Below are 11,743 nucleotides of genomic sequence, written 5' to 3' on the forward strand. Positions count from 1 at the left end.
TTGGCGCTGTATCTCCCATTTGTTTCTCCAACCTGTTAAATGGCGACAAAATGGATACAACAAGAAACCGGGTCAAAATCGGACAAATTTTGCCGAACCGGCGATGTCCGCGGTTTATCCCTAATTTTTCCACCAAGCTGCTAAGTGGCGATTTTCTCTTTGATGGACATTATAAAGACATGCAGAGAAACTTTTGATGAAATTTGAACAATGAAAGACGTGAGTCGTCTACCAGTCGCCAGAACAAGTTACAAAAAACCCGTCCTCTTTGAACCACTGACAAGTGATGGATTGCTACACGTAAAAAAAAAAACGCCGACATAACCAACACTATAATAATATATAGCTTCAGTAGAACTATTGCCATTATTATTACCGGGCTCGGCGCGGAGGTGATCATAAGTCCTTATCCCGAGGGATTTCCATTCTAGGAAGGGTCTCTACAACTAATGTCGCATGAGTATTATCAGCACAGTGCGTGGACTATGGCATTGTCAAACGAAACGGAGTTGATTGTTTCATAAGAGGGAAAATTAGTATAATCATACATAAATAAAATGAGCACTTATACGATCATATACATAAACGATATCGATTGATCGTACATGCAAGATATATCGTGGGAAAAGAAAAATAACTACATCAACTGAACTAAATTTAATCAATAAAAGTCATGGCAACTCACAGATGCCACACGTGGATAGAAATATGATAATATAGAAAACATGTGAACTAGTTCGACAGACACATTAAAAAAAGATTTTATTCTAATGATGTGATCTAAAACTATGCACACACACACTTATTCCGATTACAGTCAATCCCGTTTTTAACGTTCCCACTTAGTACGACTTATTTCTGTGGTCTCAACTCTAAGTACAGTGGATCCCGCTTATAACATTTTTTCAAAAAACCTGTCACAAAAACATTGTAAGCGGGGAAATGCTTTAAATGGAAAATCTTAGAGCGAATTAGTGAGTTGGAAACACCAGAATAAGTCGTACTAAGCGGGAAAACTATATAAGCAGGATCGACTGTAATTCTCATTAAGATTTCCTATTTAAAGCGGTTCTCGGTTACAACGTTTTCCATGACAGTTTTTTGGAAAACGTTATAAGCGGGATCCACTGTATTATTTAATATTTATGCATTTGCATATAATAGGTGGTCTATTAAAAAATCTTTGAGTTGAGCATAATGAATCGAAATGATAGATATCAAGTAGATACATGCGATCTTCATGCTTAATTCATTCAGAATTGAAATTCTATTACTGTCTTATTAAGGATGGGACGAATAGTGATTTGAGCGAATAACCGAATACTCGGCGGCCGAGTATGTATTTTCTTAAAATTCAACACAATCATAAATAAAATTGGTGTTTTTAATTGAAAATAAAATTATTTGTAATTTCAAATGATTGACATTGAATTTTAGTTATACTATTTATTATTTAAATAAATATTGAAAGATTTTTATTGCCAAGATAATGGCAATCAAATTTAACGATGACGTATTGTATTTCAATATTACTTATGGAATCAATTTTCTTTTCAACACTCGTTACCAGTTTTACGTCTTTAATAAAGAAAATGTCTCAGCCATTATTTACTCCCAACTATATAGTAATGTATCATAAAGTTTACGACTTATTTTCTTATTTTTCCTCTCTAGATGTTCTTTGTCTCATTCGGGAGCTCAAAACGTATCTGGCCTAGGTACAACCTTCAGTTAGTGGAACTTGCGTAATTCATGCTAGCTTCCACCTTATTGAAGAAAAAAATAAGCGTGACCATACGTCCCACGTTTAAATAAACTTACCCGTTTTGTGGTCCAGGATTTTTTATTGTTCTTGATTATGCTTGATAACTTGATCCACATTGCAGCTCTTATTGATGAACCATCATTAGTTACACTTGTCCGAAAATGGGTAAAGAGCACGAATAACTACATTTACTGAGAAATTTATTTCAAATGCTCCAGAGGAGTATGGACCGGAGGAGGAGGCCGGATACCCTTTGCTTATATTCAATCGTTCGAGAAAAATTACTGGGGTCACTGGTCGAAAATCTGGGGTGAATGGCACCGAGACTACCTCTAATTACCAAGGACTAAGATCAGGAGTTTCGGAAGTGTTTTGAACCAGTAGGTACTCATCTTTGTTTTAAACAAATAAATGTGCTTTCTGATCGATTCTGCAGGTGTCGGATGCATGCCAAAAATTACCATGGGTGCTCAGAACCCACAGCACCGACTCGGATTATCCGAAAAATGATAGAAAACGACTCTCGAGAGGGGTGGGGCATAATTGATTTAAAGGTAACTATAATAAAAAATTTTATGAAAATACTACGTTTATCCTGGGTCACAAAGCTGGAGCCCCATCCGCGTTCTACTTGTGTAGCGGCATTTGAAACATGAGCAGTTAACGGCCATAAGGAACTTACTTCCATTTGATGACATACTGTATAATAATTACATTAAAACAATTATTTTTATAGTTTCTCTTCTTTGGACCTGCCTATTCAGACACAATCTCCCCTGCTTTATTATTGATTCAATAACTTAATTCGTTACAGATTAGGACTGCGAAGACCCATGACATCTTTATAAGGGAGATTCATATATCTGGAAACCATGTCATAGTTTTTTGTTTGATGGCACAGTAAATTAACTATAAAGATGCTTGTGAAAAATTTTAGCTAACCATTATAGGTACACCGAAGACCCCAGTTCAGGAGAAGACTCCTTCTGTCCCAGTCTAGTTCAAACGGGAACTGTAAGTACATTGTGTGTGCAGTGAATTCCATTCAGTAGTGTACGGAAGATTTTCTCATGAGTGCGGGGGGGGGGGGGTAAACTTTTTCTTCGTCGAAGGAGAATGATAGTTAACCTACAAAATAGGGTGGATAGATCTGTTCGTTTTACATGACAGTCTCGGTTTTTGTCCAATTCGGATCCCGCTTATAGCGTTTTTGAAAAAAAGTCATAAAGAACTTTGAATAAACTAAAAACGAATTCTCTCAGAGTGAGACAGCCAGACTGGGGCAGAGACAGGGAATGTCTAATTTCGTTAGAAGTGTTAAAATATCCTCTATAACACTACTCAAGACAAAAAAAAAAAAATCGGTTTACCAAAGAAACTTCAACGGTTTTAGGGTAAAGATTTTAGGTTTTAGTGGGCTGCTGATTCCAAAACTGGTGTTGGTTTTGACGAAATGACTCTAGTTTTGAGATAGTACATATTCTCACCATTCCAATGCAGTCTGTAATAACTATTTTTTACGGCAGATTTTTATTTTTTGTTTTTTTTATTTATTTTCCTAACTTATTGTCAATATTATTGCATTCATATCATCATTAAGGAAGCGTAATTTTCATATTTACGGAATAAACGCGATGAAAGTGAAATTAGCCGATGTAGATGAATAAATGCGAAAATTTTGATTTTTATAACTTTTCCTCAAAATTTCGAAGATTTACAATTTTAAGCGAAAATAGGTTGTGATTTTGCTGAGCAAAATGCTTTTGAATTCTAACTCGTGAATTAAGAGTTCAGTTGCCTTCCGTTTCTGAGTTCTGTCCGAAAATTATGGATCTTATTGACTATTTAGAAGGACCAAACTATATATCCATTCGCGCACGTTTTGCGCATCAAGTTAATTTTCTCATGAACGCAAAAGTCAGAACCATTTTTTTCGAAAAGACAGAAAAAAGTTTGACAGCAGCAGAAGAGTTTAAATTCCTTTTGTTTTACACGATATTCGACGCAACAAATTAACCTCTGCAGCATATACAGTGGTTTTATGCTGGGCCTATCTGACGCCGTAACAACACTTACATCAACTTTGCACCCAAATTTTGTACTTTGGAAAGCTTCTCCAAGATAATATTTTTTGCAACTTTATGGCATGGTATAAAGTCATTAATAAATAGAATCATACTACTTTCAGTAGTCATCTAAAAGACTTATGTTGATGGCCATGCACATGTTAAATATAATGAAATTCTACTATCTACTTTGTAAAGGCAGTTATTCAAAATCTTCGTAGTCCCGCTAATAGCAAGAATGCTGACACAGTCAACCTTCGGTTTACGAACGTCTCGGTTTGAGTAAAATTCGGTTTAACAACAACAAAAATTGATTCGGTTTACGAACACGCAAGCAGGAAAATATTTAATTAAATTCGAAATGATAATGGAGAAATTGAAGTGTCTACGGCCGCATTTCGATTTTTTCAAATGCATTCCTCCGAATTCGACACCTTTTATCCAGCTCATAGATCAGCTTGTCATTTCAAATTTTGGGACGGTTTTCATCAAAGAAATTTTTGAAACACGTTTTGCAATAACCTCTGACACATATATAATTACTACTATCTGATTTCTAGAAACATCATTTTAATGTCCCACATTGCTGATAGAACTTATTGATGAAGTTTGGCAGCAAGTGACTTATAAAACCATGAATTCGGTTTGGAACGCATTGTAGCCAGATTGCTTTGCAGGCGGAAATTTCGAGAGCTTTGACATTGAGATTAATAGATGAAATTAAACAGACTAGACATGGGTACAGCTCTGCCCATGTATAGCATATATGCCCGTTTTCTCGTAAAGTCTGGATTTTCTCTGGAAAAAAGTGTTTTTAGTGTCAGTATGATTATTTCAATAGGTTTCGAGTTATTCACTTGAGCGTGAAAAAGTGTAAAAATTGACACTGTAGGAATCTTCGGGGTCTTAGAAACGAATGAATCTATTTTTACATTAATTCCTATGGGCAAATGTGTTTCGGTTTGCCAACCTACCTCAGGAACGAATTAACTTCGTAAACCGAGGATCGAATGTATTATGTACCTACAACGCCGTTACTACTCCCAGAGGGAAGTACTATTAAAGAAGGAGATATGGAGAGCCTACTGAAATATTAGCTTTTAATTAAGTATTTTATTACTTCGCTTCAAAATGAAACCTGAAAGAAAAATGTATCGTTAGTTTTGTTCATTTTTGCGAATAAATGTAAAATCTCCAATTTAGAAAATTTTATTTTTGCGAAATTTCGAAATTTTGTGCGCAAAATTTACGTATAAATCATCAGACATTCGTTATTTGTCATGATCTTGAGCTGATGAACCTCTTACTGGGACAACAAAGAAAATATTTTCAGAGAGCCAGCGGTTCTCTCTCTCATAGACAAAATACATCTCCCAACACTTCATATAAAACTCGGCTTAGTGAAGCAATTCAATAAAGGTGCTCAATAAATAAAGTGGCGAGTGCTTCCAATTAATTTGTAAAACGTTTCCTGGACTGAACAATGAAAAGCTGTGAGCAGGGATTTTTGATGGTTCTCAAATTCATAAATTTCTTAAAGATTCGAAATTTTCAGCATTTTTGACGGATATTAATCAATGTCGGTCCAATCCGGTCGATCTTCAGTTTGATCATGTTTCGTATCGAATTTGAATTTAAAAATTTTCAAACGTTTGAAAAATAGGCTGTTAATATGAGCACAAAGGCGCATTTTCTTCTTAGTTACTTGGTCCAATTTCACAGACAATCTGAGTCATTTTAATGACAAGAGAGGTGGTTTCATCAAGATATGAAAGTAATGGAACAGAAGTATCAAGGCAAGCTCGAGCTTCACGTATGATGGCTGATTACTCTACCGAAGCCTCCTATGAAAGACATTCAAAACCCATAACAGAAAATCCTGCAAGTGCTTCTCCTTGAATTAATTTAATATTTTGTGTTCATTTTAGTGGACAAAATGCAAAATTATAGAGCATATCATTACGGCATTGATCTATTCTGATATCCTAAATATGTTCCCTTATTTTCATTCCATATATTACACGATATATAAATGTATACACGATATGTATAATGTACATTATACATACATGTATTGTTTTACTTTTATTTAGAAGACACCAACGAATAAGGCAAATACACAAAAAAAAAAAATAAATAAAATAAAAGTCCTAATGCATTTCAACACCAATGGGTGCCGTCTTCAGAGGAAAAATTTAACCACTAGTTTCGCTGACCGAGTTTCCCATTTGGGTTGAATACCAAATCTTCACGCTCGGTTGCTCAGCAGAAGAAGTACGTCTGTTCACTTCAAACGTCGTGGTCAGAATGAAGCTGTGAGCCTGCGTGAGATACTAATGGTATTATTAGTACTAACATTAGTATCTCACGCAGGCTCACAGCTTCACTCTGACCACGACGTTTGAAGTGAACAGACGTACTTCTTCTGCTGAGCAACCGAGCGTGAAGATTTGGTATTCAACCCAAATGGGAAACTCGGTCAGCGAAACTAGTGGTTAAATTTTTCCTCTGAAGACGGCACCCATTGGTGTTGAAATGCATTAGGACTTTTATTTTATTTATTTTTTTTTTTGTGTATTTGCCTTATTCGTTGGTGTCTTCTAAATATTCTTGGGCAAAGTGGATCAACTCTTCTATTTTACTTTTATTCTGAACATAAATGTACCACAAATTTCGTGTGACGTGCATTGCCTGCATATTGAAATCTGATAATTGAGTGGAGTGTTTTTAAAGATGTGCATTTATTGATTTACAAATACGCATTATTTTATTATCAAGGACGGGCTTAAGCATTTTGTGGCCCTCGAAAACGGAGTTTCCTAATCCCTGAGTAACCATGAACACCCTGGAGCACGCCAGGTTTACATAGGCAGAATGAACATCAAACTACTATTTCATGGTCATAGAAAAAAATTATTCGATAATAAATTTAAACGATATTGCCCGCTGCTTCCAGACATTTAAAGGTTGGAGAGCTGTCGGGGAAGTTGAACCGATTACATACCCAGAACCTCAACTTCATACTCTTTCAGCCGGGCAAGTATGCATTATGTATGCCTTGTGTAATTTTTTAAATTTTAAAAGAAGAATTTAGCAACCCATCGTCCGGAGCACTAGATCCACCTCCATCCTTTACTTGACTTGGAGGAAGGGGTTCTGTGAAAACCCTAGGCAAGAGGAATAGGGTTCGATGTCTGAATTTTAAAGGTTTTAGACAAAATTTTAAGCTACAGCGAAACCTCGATAAAACGACTCTGCAGACCAAGAAAAAATGTCGTTGTAGATTATGTAGGGATTATATATCGTTATGTCGAGAGGTAACAGTTTAACATTAGAGTATAGGCATTTTCAAACAAGGCTTTAATTTATCGTTATATTGAGTATCGCCCCGGTTGCGGCCAACCTTCACACTTGCCCAAGTCCGGCCCTAAGTATCATCCGTATTGACTTATCTTCCGATTTATGTATTGATGACTTTTCATGATTAAATTGATTACTTTTCATGATTAAATTGATTACTTTTCATGATTAAATTGATTACTTTTCATGATTAAATTGATTACTTTTCATGATTAAATTGATTACTTTTCATGATTAAATTGATTACTTTTCATGATTAAATTGATTACTTTTCATGATTAAATTGATTACTTTTCATGATTAAATTGATTACTTTTCATGATTAAATTGATTACTTTTCATGATTAAATTGATTACTTTTCATGATTAAATTGATTCATTCCATTGATTCAAGCTTTCTAGTGATGTAAAACTCCGCTCGCAGATTTAAATGCGATTTGTGTGCTGCTTATGTAGTACTACTGAAATTTTAGTTTCCACTTTATGTTAAAAATTAGAGCGTTTGAAAAAAAATAATGCCAGATTCACACACAGAATCAGCACTCAAAATTACCCTGAAATCACTAAAAATTTGTTGGCAATAAAATTAGTGTTCAGCAGTCTACGTGTCAAAGCACTCGAAATTTCTACCTGAAAAGCAGTCTGGCTATAATGCGTCCCAAACGGAATTCATGGTTCTGTAAGTCTAGAGCCGCCCTTAGAGGTGTGCGGCAGGTGCGGTTGCACCGGACCCCGCACTCACGGTAACTTATTGGAGGCTTCCATCAATTCTTAAATTATTTAAATTCTAGAATTTTTTCTTCCGTTCATTCTAAAAAAAATCAATTCTGTTATTATTTTTCTAATTAATTCTGAATTTTCATTGGTGTTGGATCCATTTTTTACAGTTATTTTTAATTCCTCAGATCTAAAATTTTCATCAGTTTCTGGAATATTGTTTCCTCTCATTACTTTGAAACTACCTTTAAGTACTGAATTATCATTAATTTTTTTTATTTACATTTTATTGCGTATTTAAAATTTTTTGTTAGGATATTTCTCAGCATTCCTGCATATTCTGAAATAATAGCTGATGATCTCCCCCCACACCCACAAAATATATAAAATCGGGGCAAAGGGTGTCCTAAACATTTTTGATGCCTCGAAATTTTTGAGATGGCCCCGTGTCTGATAACGGCGCCCCTGTGTAAGTCACTTTTTGCCAAGCTTCATGAATAAAAATTATGAGGAATGTAGTGTATTAGTGTATTAAATTATGTTTGCAGAAGTCACCGATTGTTAATTCTGAGGCAGAGATTATTGCAAAACACTTTCTTAAAAGTCCTTTGATTTAAACCTTCTCAAAGTTTTAAAATTAATTTTTTATCCATGGGCTGGATAAGAGTCGTATTTGGAGGTACGGACGGCAATGTTAGAAAACGACGTTCCTCAGAAGAAAACAAGGCGACAATTGACTTTAATCCTCCTAGCTCTCAATCAATTCATTCTTCTTCATAGTACGATCTCCCATGGGTCGGCAGCCGACATACATTGATTCTTCTTCAAACTTTCCAGGAACTTATTCTCCCCCCCCCCCCATTCAACACATTTAGAAAATGTAGCTCGAAAAATCGCCAGAATCATTCACCAATAAGTGTTAAATTATCGGTAAACATAAAATGTCCGATTTTGACCCGATCGCGACCGGAGAACGTTCCTTAAAAATCACCAGAATTACTTGCCAGTAACGTTTGATTATTGGTAAACATAAAATGTCCGCATATGTCCTGATTTCCGACATGTCCGCATATGTCTCGTCCGCTTTTAACCCCTAATCAAACTTTTCACGGGCTCTTCTGTACTTAATTTACAGCTTGAAAAACCCCAAAAAATTATGGTAATTGTTCCAGGTCCGTTCCCATGTCAGCCCTTCCCTTGTGGGGTCAAATGCCGAACTTGGAAATTGGTTAATGATGTCTGCACAACAAATTTACCGAATTTAAGAGAAGAGTTGAACTACTCCAAATTATTGGCAACATTTCCAGTTTATACGACAGCGGATGGTTTTTCTACAGTTAATTACACAAAAAAAATTTCATTTATATAAAAGCAAACTTAGGTGAGGTAGAATCTAGTTCATCAATATGTCACTATGAAATCCTTTGAACTTTGAAAAAAACAAATCTTAAGCATATTTTTTAGGAGCGTTTCATTATTCCACAATAGTAGACCAAATTTCTGATTATTACTATCTGACATAGTTTAATCTTACACGAACGGCAAGGAATGGTTCGATTCTCTACATGTAGCTGGTCATCCGACAGATGAGCGGGAAAAAAATTACACACCATAGGAAGTCCAGCAGTACAACAGAAAGGTTTTTTCCCCTTGATATGGTAGGTATACTACATATCTATTCAAGGAACAGCCAGGCTGCACACTAATTGTATGCTATCAGCGGCTCTCTTTTCGCTGAGTAGTAAAAAGACCGACAGCTAAAATATTGTTAATTGAACGCATGTGCTGAATGGCTTAAAAAACGATTTTTTCTTCTCCCTATAGAAATATTTGGTTCCGAGGAAAAAAAGAAGCTACCGTTTGCAATTCCCATTTCCTGTGGTGCCCGCGGGCATCGGTGCCGGCTTTGATTTTGAACAACACAACGCAAATCACACGGGTATATGAATATAAGAAATGTGGGAAGAAAATGACAACGACATTTGGTTAATGGTGTCCTTTTTTAAGCAAAATTCTGTTTTGTCAACCCTAGGGGATAATGAGCAAGCCAGACATCTGGAAAAGTGTGCAGAATTCTCAAACATGAATTCATTGGTAACTTATGGCCCGAAATAGGGCCAGGCATCACCTTAAAATGCTGATTCTGGTTCTATGAATTCATGGGTTCTCCGTGGGTGAGGGGGGGGGTGTGGCTTTTACTGTTGGCAGTACGGAAAGTAATGAAGTAAAAAAAAAACATGCAAATTAAAATAAATATAGCGATTTAGCTAAAATACTTTTTTTCAATTACTTAAAAAAATTTCCTTCACTTTTCCATCGTACAACATGATATATAATTTGTGTATGTGTGTATGTCCAGAAAAGAGATGCACGAGACATTTTTGTCTCAATTTTCATGGTGCATGCAATCAGTGTGTGATTTCGTTTATCGAATCATTTTTTCTTTCATGCACAAGAATCATTGTTGAGGTTCGTCTTCTGTAAATATAGAATGCTAAAATGATTATTCACATGCGTTCTGAAAGTAGTAGCGGAGGGGGTTTCCTGGTGTTTTCGACGATAACTTCATGGTCATTGGCGTACGCGGAGGAAGGGGGTTCTAACCCCCTTGAGCCAAATTTGTAGTGTTATTTTGCAGGAAAAAACGTAAACCCCCCCCAGAAGGGAAAAAAATCTGAAACCTCCCCCTCGAGAAATTTTTGCGTACGCCTATGTTCATGGTGATAATCAAAACGTTGTGTATCTTTTCTTTTTATTTGCAGTCATTTATGTATTTTTTTCTTCACAAATTCTCCCTCACACTGTCAGAAGTCATAGTATAACAAACGTCGAACCATTTCTTCTTCGTCTCTGAAACTCAATATATATACAGCATCTCATTTTACTAGGAGGTTTTTTTAAATACATGTTTCTGTGTCTGTGTGTATTTGTTTATTTATACTTATGTTGAGCTTCGAATTTTAATTTTGGTAATAGCTCTGGAATAAACGATTCTGTAGTATGATTTTTTTTTGTGTGGTATAAACTTCAGATAACAAAGGTATGTCATTATTGCATTTTTAATTTTTTGTTTTATTTTACAAGTTTTATTCTCTCAGCGGCCCCTTTTTTTAACTACATCGATGAGACTATTGATTGATGTTTTTATCCCTTTACACGGCATAATAGCAATAAGCTTCCTAATGATTTTCAGCAGTAAATGTGTATAAATTAATGAAAAAGTAATGGGTATAGAGCATGGGCGGAGATACGGGGTGGCAATACCCCCCCCCCCCCAGCGTTAAAGGTGGAGTCGACTAATCTAATGTATATATTTATATAGGAATTGACATCATTATGACCGTACCCCCCCCCCCAGACTTCCAAGTCTATTTCCGCCTATGGTATAGAGCAGCTTTTTCAAAGTGTGCGCGTCGCTGTTTCCAGGGGCATCGCCAACCTTTATGTGAGGTGTCACGTCGAGCTTGAGATATTGATTTGTGCGCCTATTTATGCTTTGAAGAAGTTACGGGAAAATATCTATTAATCTATCCTGAAGAGCCGCTGACGAATCATGAATTAGGCAAGGGAGCAGTGGTCGACAAAAGTTTGTGAACCATTGGAATAGATTGGGGAAGTGTTCCAATCTATTCGATTATAATCTATGTGAGGAATTAACTTTACAAAATATTTGAGCTTGTCAATGCTAAAATAAGAAGGCGAGATATCTTGTTAATGCCACTCAAAGGATTTAGATCCATCTGAAATCAGCGATGAAACGTACTGTCTCAAGTCTATTGCTGTGACTACCGTTGTGGTATTCAGATTCTATGATACTCATTTTATTCTCATGCTT

Source organism: Pholcus phalangioides, unplaced genomic scaffold (assembly GCF_987345545.1).
Source record: "Pholcus phalangioides strain wild (caught in Gottingen) unplaced genomic scaffold, Ppha-v1.0 ptg000007l_1, whole genome shotgun sequence".
NCBI classification, from domain to species: domain Eukaryota; kingdom Metazoa; phylum Arthropoda; class Arachnida; order Araneae; family Pholcidae; genus Pholcus; species Pholcus phalangioides.